Source organism: Brachionichthys hirsutus, chromosome 4 (genome assembly GCF_040956055.1).
Source record: "Brachionichthys hirsutus isolate HB-005 chromosome 4, CSIRO-AGI_Bhir_v1, whole genome shotgun sequence".
Lineage (NCBI taxonomy): Eukaryota > Metazoa > Chordata > Actinopteri > Lophiiformes > Brachionichthyidae > Brachionichthys > Brachionichthys hirsutus.
The window spans coordinates 8752268-8768575 of record NC_090900.1 but is presented as its reverse complement, the minus strand read 5'-3'; positions in this window follow the sequence as shown (position 1 = coordinate 8768575).

Sequence of the window (16308 nt, the reverse complement as noted above, 5' to 3'; positions counted from 1 at the left end):
TTGTCGTTTGGTAGATCTCATGGGCAAACATCTGACCTACACACACACTCTCATACCCACAGACACACAGAGTGGAGTCTGTTTGTTCAAACTTATCCCTTTGGGTTATCTAATTCAGAATCACAGCTGGGTTGCCTCTGGCAGAGAGAGGAGAGGGGGTGTGTGTGTGTGTGGGGGGGGGGGGGGGGGGGGGGGGGAAGCGAAACTAAGGAAGAGAAAATAAAGGAGGAAGAAAAATTGGAGGAACTGAAAGAAAGAGGCCAAGAGGAAATAAGGAGGGTGGATCTGTGCAAGAAATGGTCTCGAAAGAGAGAAGGACTTTTGAATATAGAGCAGCAACAAAAGTTGTGGTATATTTCTTGTCTGAAATGATAATTTCTTGCCTTAAGCAATGCATTTCCTCCCACAGTTGAAAAACATTGCCAGCTAGAAAAGCACTCAGAGAGCACAGACCTCTGCCAAACAGCTCATTCTCCTCCTAATTGGATTTACATCATCCACATGGTGATCTGGATCATCATCAAAAGGTTCTAAATGGTTCTTGGTATCTTTATACACCATGAAAAGTATGAGTGAATCGGAGTTTATGTGTATATTTAACTGATTTTTGAATTAATAAATGCAGTTTTCAATGTTAAAATGTAATATATTTTCCTAACGTCATTCTGGATCAGGTCCAGATGAAATTCGGTGGTGAGATAGAGATCCCCCCCCACCCTACATGATTGTGTCAAATTCCATAAACATCGGTCAATAATCAACCGAGACATGGAGGAACAAATTCTGAAGCTCCATTGACAGCAACGTTAATGAAAATTTCAACGATCCAGAATCCAGGATCTCTTCTGGATCATAATCAAAATGTAATAATATGTTCCTGGTAACATTCCCAACATTTCCCGAAAATGTCATCCAGATCCGTCCAGAACCTTTTGAGGTATCTAACAGACAGACAGACAGACAGACGCCGGTGATTACCCGTGGGTAAGCAGTCGCTGACTTCATCAAAAGTACAACAAAGGTATCAGCATGATCCCTAAGAAACACCACTAGGTGGCGCTAGATGTCTGCACAACTTTAACAGTCAAGAGGGAAAAGAGGACAAGAACAAAAAAAGAGGGAGTGCAGAAGAAACGTGCATGAGAAAAAGTGGCGAGTGGTGTTGAAATAGAAAAAAAAGAAAGAGCTCAGGAAAAAATTGCAATAGAGTGTCCTATTGTGTTATGTTTTATTTCATTCCCCAATGATTTGAACAGTCTGCGGCTTTTCATGCCTAAAACTCAGCACCTGCGTCTCTCTTTCTCCTAGCAAAACACAACCACACGCACACGCACACGCATGCATGCACACACATGCATGCACACACATTTACTCAGCTACCCTTTGATCATTTATGGAAATGAATAAATAAAACACAATCAAAGTTACAAAAAATGATTTTGGTGCATTGCGATCTAAGTGGAAACATTCAGAATAATAAAAATAAATAGTTACCTTGCTTTGGTCTAAATAAGAAATATTGGTTTGAATAATGCCAGCAGTGACATTTGACCATCATCTTATGGAGGAACGAAGAAGAATAAAGCTTTTTTTTTTTATTTGTCATTGAGATGTTACCCACACGACAAACACTGCAACGAGATTTTGTTCACACCGTAAACAAGGGACCGCTCAAAACAATCACACAATCATGCATATATGTATCAGGCTGCCGTAGCATGTGCAGCAAAGGGTGAAGGCGCCGCCAGAATCGGCGCACCTGGAGCAGTTGAGGGGGCAGTGCCTTGCTCAAGGGCACCTCAGCAGTGCTCTGAGGGTACACTGGCCCCTCTCCAGTCACCAGCACACACTCCTCATTCCGTCTGGGCCCTGAACCGGTGAACCGGTGGCTTTCTCCGGTTCCCAACTGAGACATATTTTCAAAAGAGATTCCTCAATGTGGTTTGTTGTAAGCTTTGAAAATTGCTCGTTATATTGTTATTAATATTTGTGAAATGCAGACCCAGAGCTCTCTGCACTGATTTAATTGACACTGGAGATTGATTCAGGTCTCTGAAAATGTCACTTATAATAATATCACATTCATAACAGAAACTACAGAGAAAAGGTAAACCATAATGAGCAATTTATATTTAGCACAACCAACAACTTTCAAGTCATTAAAGGCAATAATGGATAAACATGGAGACTAGGGTAAAAAGATAGAAGTGTGAGTGTGAGAAATGAAAAGGATAAAAAGGCTGTGATGGGTTGAAATGGATTACTGTCAAAAGATCAAAGAAGACACATTGCATGTAATGTAGTGAGCATGGAGTAACTGTCCATCTCTTAGGAATGAGGGCAGAAAAATGGAGAAACGTGCTGGTTGGCTATTCTCATCCATACGCCTGTCATTTGCATGTTCACACCAAAACCTCCCACCCCCAAGAAGTCTGTGTCCCATTTGTCCTGATGGCGTATACATTTTTTTTTTCACTTGTGCTCATCTGTGTGTAGTGTTTGTGTGCCCGTGCGTGTGTGTGTTTGTCTGGCTTGGACAGCTAATTTCCAGTGCCAGAAAATATCCTGCAGCAAGAATTTGGACTTGAGAAAGTGTCCGCTGCTCTGTAGATAAATGACATGGTGCCAAATCGGGCATGCGGCCACTTTTGAATGGTCCAAAACTGCCCATTCACAGCTACAGTACTGCCAGAAAATGGCTCGAGTGTTTCAAGAAACTGCAAATAGCCAAAAACAAGTTTGAGATGCTGCAAATAAAAACCTGCAACTACATTAATTAATGTAGTTGCATTATTATAACTGACTGTTATAATACCTGTAGAGAATAAAGTCTGCTTTGGTTACACAACCCTGTTCTTCATTGTTGCGTCTGTGACCACGAGGTATTTGAGCATCTACCTGTCTGGACAGATAAAAACAAAACAGGAGAAATTGAGCTTTAAGATGTTGATATGGCAACAGATAACTGATGAAATAACAAATGGTAGATCTGTTGCGCTCAATCCGCCGTGTGAAGTTGTTCCAGTCAGTGGATTTAGATGAATTGTAATTTGTTAAATTTCATAATCAATACAATTATTTACACACTGAGCAAGCTAATACATTTCCCTCTCTCACTCTGCTACTCCCATCTTGTTTGCTCTGCAGTTCTTCTTTTGTTAATATCTTCCTCATCAAGTTGATGTGGATGACTATCCAAATGCAATCACAGACAATTATACTCCTTTCCGGGCTTGTACGCATTTGTGTAAATGCAATTTCTAGACAAATCTGAGCTTTTTCCAACCTGCTTTGCCCTTGGTTTTGTAGATCAGACGATAAACCCTTTATTATCCAGCTATTTATTTTTGCTGCACTTTGTCTCAATCATGTAATAAAAAGGATCTGTTGTGTGGTCCATTTTCCAACATGCTGACCCAGTTGTGTGACACGCTCGCCTACCATCTGCTGCACCCTCAATGTTATTTATATGTTATGTTGCTGCAGGATACTGTGTAGAGTTGAGGAGCGGTCAGGAGAGAGTTCAGTCGGTGAGATAAATTGCACCAAATAAGAATTGTGCTGCCATAAAACACAAAATGACCACACAGAAACACTTCACGTCCAAGGAATTTTTTTTGTTCTGCACCACTGAGTCAACACCAAGTACGCAATGTGATTTTTGGATTTCAAAAGTCACTTCCAAACCTGCACTCTGTTTTGATGTTCCCTGCTCACTAGCATTTCAAGTAATCTTGTAAAAAAGTATTTGTACCCAAGACAGTGCTGCTTTATTTCCTCTGGTGAAAATCTTGTTTTGCAATGTATTTCTCAAGTGGTACACATGTACATGCACAGTACTACACTGTGATAACGAGTTCACTGAGCAGCTGTTGAGAGTAATAAGTATTTAATCCGGAAAGTCCTGTGAATATTCAGACTGTGATCAACCCAACCAGCCCATCATCTCCTGCCGTCTCATTTCATTTTCACTTTTTGTTCATTCATTTCCTCCTCCTCCTGCTCCAACTCGTCCTCATCCCTCTTCCTTTTCTTTGCACTCCCAAGGTAGCAGGAGCAGTTTGCATCTGAATTGAAGAGAAATCCCTTTCCCTTACACTGCCCAACCCTCTTTGTCTATGTCTTTCTCTGCCTCTTTGCTTTGTTTGTCTCCTCAGGATGATAACCACTTTGATTACATTTTTGCATCATCAGCATTATGCAAAAATGCAGAAATTGCATTGTTTAAACCTGCAACATCCAAGAAGACATCTTTGGTGTGACTCATAAAAACACAAAGTTATTTTTCCATGTATTATCTGTCAAAGTGATCTGTTTATTGTACATCTTATGAGTACTACAGAGAGAGAGAGAGACTGTGACAGCAGCCATTTACAGTGGAGAACAAAAAAGTGATTTGTCATATTGTTGGAAGAAGATGTTACATCAAGATGCTGTAGATGCTATTTGTTGATCCAATAGAATGATAGTGAGATATTTTTGTGATTTGATGGATCGGTGTCTCCAGAATCAAGAGATGCAACAGTTATTTGTGTCACAATGCTAATCAGTGGAAGCATGGGCATGTATTCAAATGCAATCACTGATTATAATCTGCAACATGGCTGCTATTCTACATATATGTCTGCATGCACAGAAGTGTTTGTGTGTGTGTGTGACTGTGTGTTTCATTAGCCAGTACCATGCTAATTACACTTTAATCCTAAACTATTTTTTATAAACATAATACATTTTAAATTCAATGCAGGTTGGTGTCAACGAAGTTTATCTTTACATGCATGTTATTATTTTTTCCTACTCTTTCCTTGTCATTTTCTCTACTTTGTAATCTCAGCGTTTGAGAGATGCTGCATGAAAACGTTACCCTTTTTATGCCTCTGTCCACTTTATGGCTTCACACAATCATCCTTACAAACTATGCTGTCATGTGAGGTTTTTGAGTGTGCTGCTATGCATGCTAGTATTTATTTGCACATTTTAGTTAGATGCAGAAAGCCAGACAGAGGCCATTGGTTTTTATGAGGTGGTGATGGTGGCTAGAAAATGCCTGCATTTGAATTAGGATAGAATAACAGCAATAATTAACTTTAAATAACATTTTCTGGCTTGTCCTCTATAACTTTGTTCACCCTCGGTAATGATGGTAACTGTTGCTTTCATCCCCGTCTGTGGTTAATTCAAGTGCACATTTTGTATTGCAATGCATTTAAAAGCCACAGCAGTGCTTATATTGGCTATGTGTATGACTTCTTTGTTTGCAATGCACACTTAAAGTGACGGTATTGAGACAAACAAAAGGTGAAAATCTATATGAACAAACCAAATGAGGGGTCCACAATCATTTTTGTCTCGATTTACGTTTGTTGTACAAATTAAATGTTAACTGGAATGCATTTTTCTTAAAGGCGTTGTCAGTGTCTGTCATTTAGGAGGGAGTCTTTTTTGTCCACACAGTGGCATTACCACAATCAATCGCCATACAAATCTAATATAACTCAAATTGAGTAGGATTGAGACATTTTGAAGTTTTAAAAATTAGATTAACTGAGACATAGATTTTCTGACACATAGAAGACTGAAATCTTTTGGGACTCTTAACCCCGGAGAACCCACGGGGTCAAATTTGGTTGCTGTTGGTTGCTGCTAGCCAATGGGTAAGAAAAGGGTTCCTGGATTCTCCAGGGTTAATATGCCTGGTGGAGAAAGTCATTCTCTCACACAAGTATATGCTCAACCAGTCAGCTGTGCATAAGCATGCATACTTCAGGTGGCTCACTGGGGCATGCTGAAGAATTCCTGTGGCATCCCTTCAGCAAGATTTGTTGGAGGGCGTCATAAACAAAGCTGAGCCCTTTCTCTCACGCTTCTGCCTTTGTTTCCTCCAGGTGAATCTACTGTACCCTCTCATCAGCTTCCTCTCCAGCATCCTTTGCACCTTTGCCTTGCTTAATTTTATTTTCTAATCCATAATCCCCCCCCCCCCTCACATTATTGCCCCTCCTCTTCTGTTTTGCGCCATTTATTTTCCACATTTCCTCTGTTCCTTGTTGGATCCATCTGTTGGGAAGAAAAGTAAGAATGCCAAAACTAAACAACATGAGGAATCGGGCAGCAGAACACAGTTGGGTTTAAACAGTATTCAGGTGTAATGCCCAGGTTTCAGTTAATTCTGCACACAACAAACAACTGGGCAAATAAACTCTCTGTGAGGTGAGGGCCACTGGGATTTATTGTTTTTCACCCCAAGTGAGCAAACAATTGCAGTCGGAAGTGACTTTTCTTTTGCTGCACTTTGGCTGTTTAGCGATTTTCTGTCTTACTTCTTCTTGATGAGATACATGGAAGATATTCGAAGAAGGCCGCATGAACCTTGAGTTATTTTTGAAGTCAGTTCACATTCACTGCCAACCATTCAATGCACTGCTTCACATCGTGAATTAAACTAAATACTAAATATTATTACATTTAATTTCTATCTTTATTATTTTTCTGTGCATTTTATACCTGACACCCTCCCCACCCCGTGTGTGTGTGTGCACGCTCCAGGTCACAGAGTGTCAACAGTGTAGAGAGATGAGTTCCACATGAATGGTTCACCACCTCTGCTGCTTTGTTCTGTCTTTTCTCATGCCATACATCCATCCATCTGTCCATTTCTCTCCCTCTTTCATTTCTGTCTCTCCCAGACAGCATTTCCCCTTTCAAACAGTGTTGCTGTTTTGGTTATACATAAAATCAAATCACATCTCTATATTTTTAATCTTTACTTTCTTCATGTAGTCTCCTTTTAAGACCAGTTTGACAATTTTGGTATACAGTACTTGCTTATAGTGCACCCCCCCACCCCCCCTCCCCACACAATCCTTTTTCATTCCTCACTGTTATCTGAGACTGAAACTCTAGTTGTTTGTAATGTACACCTCAACCACCTCCAGCTCTCCACAGAAGTATATATATTTGTTCATTTTGCTCTGCTGCTCCCTCTATCTGCTAATCTCTAGTTTAAATAACACACTAACACACACACACACACCATTGTGTGTACTCCACTCTTAGGTGGATCATGTCAGTATCTTTGTCCACTTGAGGGCAGTAGAGGGCTTCGGCTCACCGATATGTTGACAGGCCCACACACACACGTTTTTGTGTCCCCCCCCCAGAGGAACTACACTGGGAGGTGAGGTGAAAGAATTGCATTCATGTACTGGACACTGTGAGACCAATCACAAGCTTTTACTACTGTAAATGTATATGAAAGACCCCGGTATCGTTTAGGTGTGAAATCTCGTCTCAACACGATGAAAAGTTAGAGGAATGTGGATTTGCCATTTAGTTCAGCTGCCTCTTTTTCAGTCGTGGGTGAGGGGAGGCTGGCTTTACAGAGGTCCTCCATATCCAAAACAGGTCAATTTTCAAAGATTATTTCACGGCGTTGGGGTTTACTTTTCAAAGGAATAAAGCAGGGTGAGAATGGTGAGAAATACGCACAACATGGAGAGTGCTGATCATATATAGAATGATTACACTGAAAGTGTACCATTGAACACACACACAGTATTTTAAATCTTGAACAAGACAGAAATCTCCCTTCCTTCTCTGCCACTCAATCCTACAGCAAACACAGCAGAAACCAAAGCGCTTGATTTACCTTAATCTCACCAGTAATGTGCACTCGAGACTGTTCCAGTCTGCTGAGATGAATCAGGCACCTCTGAAGTACTTCAAATATTTGAAGTCAAAGTGACATTGTTAATACAAACAGATTTCAATCTGGATTGGCTGTGCCCTTCCTCTCCAACACTCGAAAATCTTTTTTTTTTTTTTTTTATGTATCACTTTTGAAGCTCGGTGACTTGCCTGATTGCTCTTTTTTTGATTACGGTAAATAATTGTTTTACACATAAATGTATCTCTTTTATTCCGATCCTTTCCTTTCATTGACATTGAGAAGCCAAATATGGTGCATCTGTTTTTATGTTTCACTGTGGCTGCTTTAAGCATACCGTCCTGATTTAACGAAGGCATTTCCCGGACAATAAAACAAAGGTGACAATTCCTCATACAGAATCAATGTAAATTCCAGCTGGCCAGCAGGGATCTGCTACACAGCAGAAAAGAAACTGCTGTAATAGACACAGACAGCAGGTGATTCTGCTGAGATTTGATTTTTGTAAAGCTCATCCATGGATAACTTTCATTATTTAGAGCTTATAGGATGTTACAGGATCTCATGCAGGCAAGAAGTCCTTCAAAATAACCCAAACAAGCACAAAAATGCATAATAATATTAAGGCTCATTTTTATTATTGAAACAGCTTTTTGCACTATTTAGTTGTAGCTTTATTTGGATTTGAGCAATTATGCAGACGGTGACAGATGTTGCTTCAAGCTTTACTCATCATTTCTTCATAACTTCAGTCTCAATAAGCAGTTAGCTCCAACTTAGCTAGATCTTGATTGATGACTGACCTTTTTTTTCTCTCTTCTTTAATTAATGTCCATTTTGCATAGAGAAAACAGAAAAAAAAGAATTCTAAAATCTGCATCACAATTTCCACCAGTGCACTGAAATCCTAATTTGATATCTTCAATACTTATGAAGTTTATATGCTCTTTATATTGCCAGCACTTTTCTACCCATGTTTGGCTTCTGCACCTCGTTATCCATTTATCCAACCGCAACCTGTCATGTTCTGGTGATAGCCAATCAGTGGCAGGATGTCAGGTTTGAAATATTCTCTCATCCTAACATTGAGCTCCACTCCTCTGCACCACCAGTGAGGAGGATTGTGTGAGCGTTATTACTTTCCTGTGTTAGAGTGGTGTACTTCTTACCGGGGTCCTAGGGCCAAAGACTAAACTCTGTTATACAATTATTCATATTACTGTTACTGTGTTATATTTAATGGCTCCTGTTTCAAATACAAAAAGGTAAAATTAAAACTCAATTGATTATTCAGGTAAAAACATGGCATGATTCCTGAGTCACCGACATTAATTACACTAATTGCTGGTCAGCTGGTCTCAGGTCTGTTGATGCTCTATTAACGCTGGAATACGATTGTGTTGAAAGGAACCTTACGGCTGAAACAAAAGCCTGCCTGTGAAATGGGGCAGGCAGCTCATTCAGGACATTCTGCACAAATCCTGGCTGTGAAGTCAGGAGGACATCAGAGAACTGCACTGACACTGAGCTGACGGAGAGCAGCGCGTCGTTCACGTTAATGCAAATATAGGTTTCATAGCAGCTGCACAGCAGTACAGCACATTTCAAAGCCATAACTCTTCTCTGTCATAATGCAAGCTAACAAGATGACAGTGGTGTGCATTGAGTCACTGTCTTTAGTTCTGACGAAGACTTAAAGCACATTGCTCTACTTTAACTTCATGTGGATATATATATGTATGTATACGTATTCAAAATATTATTAGAAATATTTTTTTTCCTATAATGAAGAATATGACTATCAGAGTCAGGACTGAAGATTGAATTCACCACTCTGTCTTTTCTTTTTTTATCCATCCAGGCTTCCATCACACCCTGCACGTCTACTCTCTCCACTGTGTGTGTGTGTGTGTGTGCCTGTACGCACGTCGACAAGCGTGCTGATGGGCCCTTGCACTGAAGTGCTAATGGCCATAGGTGTGATTAACACCCAACCACATGGTCTGATAGTGTGAGCCACACTGCTAAACACTCAGTGTGTGTGTTACTCAAGCTGTCATCCAGCCTCTAGGCATCTTTCAGTGAAAATTAATTCTAGTGAGAGCAATGCATGACTTGGATGGATTTATTCATCCCCAAACATGTGAAGTTAAACAATCAGCAACTCATCTTTTTGTGTCATCAAATCAGTATTGCTGTACTGTTACTGTACTTCTAACCTTTTAATACTAACTACTTCAAGCACAACAGAATCACCTCCATTTAGGACTGTAGTAGTTCTGAGTTTTGTGATTCGATTCTCTGCAATTAAAACCTCAAAAAAATGTCTTGCCTTACTGAATTTATGATTTCCAACCGATACATTTCCACTCAACTTGCGTTTTGAGAAATTGCGATCACAGGTAAAAGTGTTTCTTCACATTATCACGGTATTAAATATTTTTTTTCTTATTCGTGAAATTGAACTCAGTGATAAATAATTACACGAATGACTGAATGACTGAATGACTGAATGAACGAATGAATGACAAGTACTAACTAACCTGAGTTATTCCTAAATTTCTTCCAACAAGATGCCCTAGAATTAAAATAAGTACTATGCATTTACTAATAAATAATGTCACATATATTGTATTGTATGGGGAATCTGGAAGAATTGATATTACAACAGTTCTAGCCTGTCTTTTTTCTTTCTTTGTTCTTTTTTTATGAGAGTATGTGTTCAAAACTGAGCTCCAACTCCCAACATCTACAATGCTTTCATAGTTTCCATGTGCACCTGAATGAAACCATAGCCGTGGCTAGTTGAGACTAACTGCATTGATTACACTGATGACTTTGCATCTTAAAAGTTGCAACCTTAACTCACATCACATCAATCAGAGGTGCCCAGAGCTCCAAACTCATTTAAGACTTTCAAAAGTTCTCCCGATGAAGCAGGAAGACATGCAGCGAAGACATAAAACAGTCGGGTAAACACAACTTTGAATCTCTCTCGCTACATAACTAACTGTCAGTTGCTCTCCATCATCATAAATGCTTACTAATTCACCCAGTCCCCCCCCCCCCACTCCCTGCAGCAAGATGCAACTCACGAGAGATTAGTTCATTTGCAACTAATCTCTTTTACGAATAGGGTCATTAGTATTAGTAATTGTGAGTGATGTCACGCTATGCAGATGCCCACAAGATGCCAGGATTTTGCGAATTGCAGTTGATATTTGGACATTACATGGCTCAAGAAGCAATGATTTGTGTATGCACCATTTGTTGGTCTTAGATGTTGGGATCCAGATCCAAACAAGTGTTAAACCCCAGGATGATGCAAATATTCATAGTTTCATTCCTAGCTCCTCAGAAAGTAGCTCTTTGGTCAAAGCCAGGCCCATTTAAGTGACCCTAAAAGAGAAAATTGTTTTTCCTTTGCTCCAGTTGATGCTTTTAATGTGACATTTAGCTGAAATGTGCCAGGAAAAAATATATTTTCTGTCTTTCCTCCAATCACAAAGCTAATGTCCCACATCCTGGCCACTGGGAGCCAATCAGAGCACACAATCAGTCAGCCACTGAGTTGTAACACTATGGTGACAGGTAGGAAAGCGAAGCACTCACTTAGAAACACACACACACACACACCCACACACACGCACACATACGCGTATGCGGGCACACACACGTGACTGCATTAAACTTGCTTTACGATGAACTATCATCCAAAATTCTTTCATCCATTGCATCGCAAATGTGTGATCTACGTACTAGAACATCATTTGAAGTCCAAAGTTGTTTTCGTTGAGTCTGTTGGATATTTATCCAAATCCTGTCATAGGTTGGTGGAAAACAGAATTATTGATATAATTTTGAACCATTTACCATACATATTTACATCCTGGTTGAGAAGCCAACATCGCAGTAATGAGAAGGAATTTAAAACTTTAGTTATTTCGGAGTTTTACGAAAAGATTTCAAGAATAATTGTGAGAAAAACTTCTAATATTTGTTTGTCATTTTGAGTGTTTAACACTAGTTTATAATAAAAATGCTCACGGGCTAGCTTTGCTGAATTTCAAGGCAATGTCTCATCATTCTGGGAGTGTAGTGCAGAGAGAGGAAGCAGCTTGTAGGGGAGTATAATTTTGTTTCCTCTTGTATTTGATTATTTCTAATATAGTCCCAACTTCCTCTGTTCTACCTTGTTTATTTGTCCTTGTCTCACTCTCTGCCAGACTCACTACACTCACTTTTTCTGACTACATTTTTCTCACTAGCTCCTATGGGCTTTCAAACATCTATAACGGAAACTTATCAGCCTTTCTAAATTACATTTTCCCGGCAGGCACATGTTGAAGCCCTTATATCTTTTTCGATGAACACTTAATGACAATTTCCTCAAACACTGTAGGTGGCTCAATTTTACTGGAATGCACATTTCTTCCAAAGTGTTTCAAAGTGAATCAATGCTCCCTGCTGTGCCTGGTAATTACGCTGGTGACCTGGCAGCAACACAGCACTGAACGACAATTGCCTCATTTAAACTACTGCTTATGATAAATAATTTAATTGCTATCGTTGCCGATAAAACAAGGAAGAAATTTCACAAAGGGAACACGAAAGGATAAATTCAATAGCTTAGGGACATATAAACAAAATAATGGCTGTTGAAATGTAGAGACAAATCTATTTACGTGAAATTTATTTAGGAATAATGTTGTGGATGTTTATGAAAAATGAGCTCGGTTTCACTGATATGGATTTAACGTACAGGGGTTAAAAGGAGTCTCACTGTACACGGCTGGAACAAACAGATTTAGATTCTTGTGAGGCCTGTCGGCAGACTCGTTGGTCTATGTCATTGTGAAGCAATAACCCTCTCCTCCAGGACATAAAGAACTTTCACATTTGGTAGTAGCAATTCATTCATTCATTCATTCATCTTCTTAACTGCTAATCTGAAAATCTGGGCTGCGGGTGTTGCTGGAGCTTATCCCAGCTTTCTACAGGTGAGAGGCAGGGTACACCCCGGACAAGCCGCCAGTTCATCGCAGGGCAGTAACAATTAGTTAGGCATTAAAATCATCCAAGCATCATTTGTCCTTCACCGCTGTTTGTGAGTCCTCTCCAATAGGGAATGAGGCTCAACAGAGTTTAATAAAAAGTTAACTGTAAAATATTTCCTTCCAAAATTCACATTTTAAATATAATGTACAATCTATTATAAATATTGTCCACAACTATTTATCTAAATTTATTGTGAAAAACAAAGTTTGCAATACTTCATATCATCATAATTTTGTGTGGATCAGGATCTAGACACGTTTCATTGTCTGCTGTGGTAAATTTCCCTTCTTGTGGAAGCAGAATCTTTTTAAAATGAATCTATTAATCACCCCAAGTTAATAAAATGAATGAATGAATGTAGGTTGTTTCTCTTCTAGGGTGGACAATGTGCAACTGTTCAATAAGGATATCAACTGAGCTCTATGTATAGCGCAGCTGGAGTGTGCGGGAATAGCAGACATACATAACTGTAGTTGTTTTAAACAGAACGCAATCACGTAAGACCAGCTCTGGACAGAGTATTGAAATCTCTAGGACACCTCAGAAGCAATAACAATGACGTAGGGGGATTCAATCACATGAGAGATTCCAGAGCTTTACTGTGGTCAGTTCTTTTCAGGTGAAGTCCATCCAGCAGGTTCTGAAGAGTTTTCCTTTTAACTCATCACTGAAAGCAACAATTAAAGTCGAATGTCATTCTGCTTTCAGATGATTTCCTATGTTAAATAAATGTTACAACAGTTTATTCTGGTTTAATGCATTTCTTTCTTACTCTTTGTCTAAAATCACTTTTTTCCCCTTCAGAGTTTTCTTTTTTAAAGTTTTTTCTGGCTTCATACAAACAGCTGTGACATTTTGAAAGGTGACCCTTCATGTGACATTTTTATTTCCATAACATTCTCAGACATAAAATTGCTTCAACAAACCAAACTCATTTTTCTAAAATATCAGTGGTTTAAAAGCTAACTGGTCTGTGTGTGTGTGATTTTGTTCTCTCTTTTTTTTATTATTATTATTTTTTTACAGAAAACATATTGTCAAAATCAGAGAGAAAAACTGTGAGTAGCCTTTTGTTGGTTGGAAAAAGGCCATTAGATGAAAGTGATGAGGCCTTTTGTATACATTCTACTAAAAAAGTACAACAGAAGAAGCCTCTCATTCTGTCCCCACTGCATTTAGATTGCCTAATTTACACATGAAATGAAGCAGCATCTCATCCCTGTGTCAGTATGGTGTGTGTTACGCTAACAAGGGATTTTATGTTGTAATCTGTTAAACTATTGGTTATATATAATATTAAGTCTGAAGTAAGTAATTCCAAACTACTCAGGGTCCATTTTATGGGTAATAGTTTGAAAAAAAATATTTGACAAAATATTTAAATTAACTTCCTATATCAGAGAATTTCCCCCCGTGAATATTGGGTGTCTATATACCAGCATTTTGTGGCGAGAGACACAATAATGGACCAACTGTCCACACATCCACCTACTGCACATCAGAAACAGGTTCCAGCTGACGGCTGCAGCGTCACTGGAGACCCACTGGCACCCATAATAAGCCTGTACCTGTCACAACAATAAAAAAAAAAAATCTTGTGAGGCATGACAAACTTTGACCTCACACTTGTCCTGTCCGAACTGATTTTCCATCCAGTTTGTGGAGGAGAATGACAACACAGTTCTGGACGGATCAGTGATGAAGCAAGACCGAACACCTACGGTAAAACTGTGATGCTGGCTATACAACAGAGCAGCAACTTAAACTGAAGGCTACCAGCAGTGCTTCAATTCCAATTTATGCCCCTTTGAACTTTACTGCAGCACACCAGAGGCCAGAGGGCAAACAAAACTGATTGTAAACAGAATGAAAATCAGTAACCTGTAACGGTTAAACACCAGAGATTTCTCTAAGGCAAACAGGTGAAGAGATTTGTTCTTTTTTTTTTTTTTTACTTTGTCTACATCCAAACAGCAAGAGAGGAAAAGGCAAATAAAAATAGAAAAACTTTCTACAAAATAAATATATTCACACAACACGCACAAATTGATCTTAGCGGTGTTAAAAAACAAAATAAGAAACACACTGACTTGCAGAATGTGCAAAGTGCGCACAGCAGCATTTTATTTATTCAACACACTCCTTTGTATGTTTTCTCTGCATGCGTTTCCTGTGTGCATGACGACCACAGCATGATTATATTAAATATCCACACACACACACCTGCGCACACACACCTACACACAGACACACACAGAGAATGTTTGAAGCATTGTTGATATATCAATATTAGACAATTTATGCTCTGACAAATAAGAAATTCCATAAAGCCAAAGATTGTGATCATATCTGTGCACAAACACGTGTGAAAATGCACTCAGATGATAATGCTTCTTGCTTCAACTCTATGTATTGATCAACCGCCGAGGCACGTCGTACTGCACATACTAGTACACACACCTCTGCTCCCTGCCTGACTTTCTCTCTCTCTCAGTGTGACAGTATTAGTCATCCCAAACTCCTGCAGCTCGTGTTATGAGCGGTCCAGATGAGTTGTATGCAACTCAGCATGCTTCTGAGACGAGACAGCCTCTCAAGCCCGCTTACCTGCGGAGGACATCATATCCAAGGCACTTGAAATCTGGCCTCATTGTGGCACTTCAGATAATGAGCAACCACATGAAAGAGCCTTGTGGAAGGTAAAAAAGAGCAGCGGCAACAGTGGGCGCTCATTGTGCTTTCAAAGTGTTGCATAGGAAATATCTTTCAATCATCCATGCCATGACACAAGTTCATTTACTGCATGTGCAACTCTACTTATCTGGTAAAGCGCAGTATAATCTGAAAGTAAGTTAACATTCAAAATGTGAAGCGGTTGTTTTGGTCATAGCATGAATTAAATGATAATTAATGCAATCAGGGAGTCATCTCCCACTCCCATTAAAAAGCAGGTATATGCGTGTACCTATTTCAATTCTCTCCTACCAGCTCCACTCACATCGGTAATGTGCAGGTGTTTGATTTTTGGAGGATTGACCGTCTGCTCATGATTTCTCCTAGTCCTCTGTCCCATAAATGTGAAGAATCAACTGAGGAAGGGAATAGTTAATGGGCTTGCAATATCTACAAATTATCATTCTTATTAATAGGGGATGGATGCAAACACGAATTATCAATAAGGAAAATATAAATTGTATTTATTCCTATTCCCTAGGAGGAGAAACAATATGTGTCTGGCTAATTCATGCAGAGGGGACAGCAGCCTAACTTCATCAATGATTTATACATCAAGATATTAAGTTCATTAATGATTTGTGTTTTCCTACACATTCTATCAGCAAACACTCACTCTCTGTTGTGTAAAATCTTTTAGAGCAGACCAGCTGTTCTCCTGATGGATCAGGAGGCGCTGAGAAGTGGTGCAGATAGCTATAGCTAGATAGATATAAATATTACTGACACATGTATTTATGAAATGTCTGACAGATTTTGAATTGGATAATTTTATTTTTGCTCATGAAGGCATAACATATCATTGACTTGATCAGTTCTAAAAAGAAAGACAAATATTTATTGTACATGCA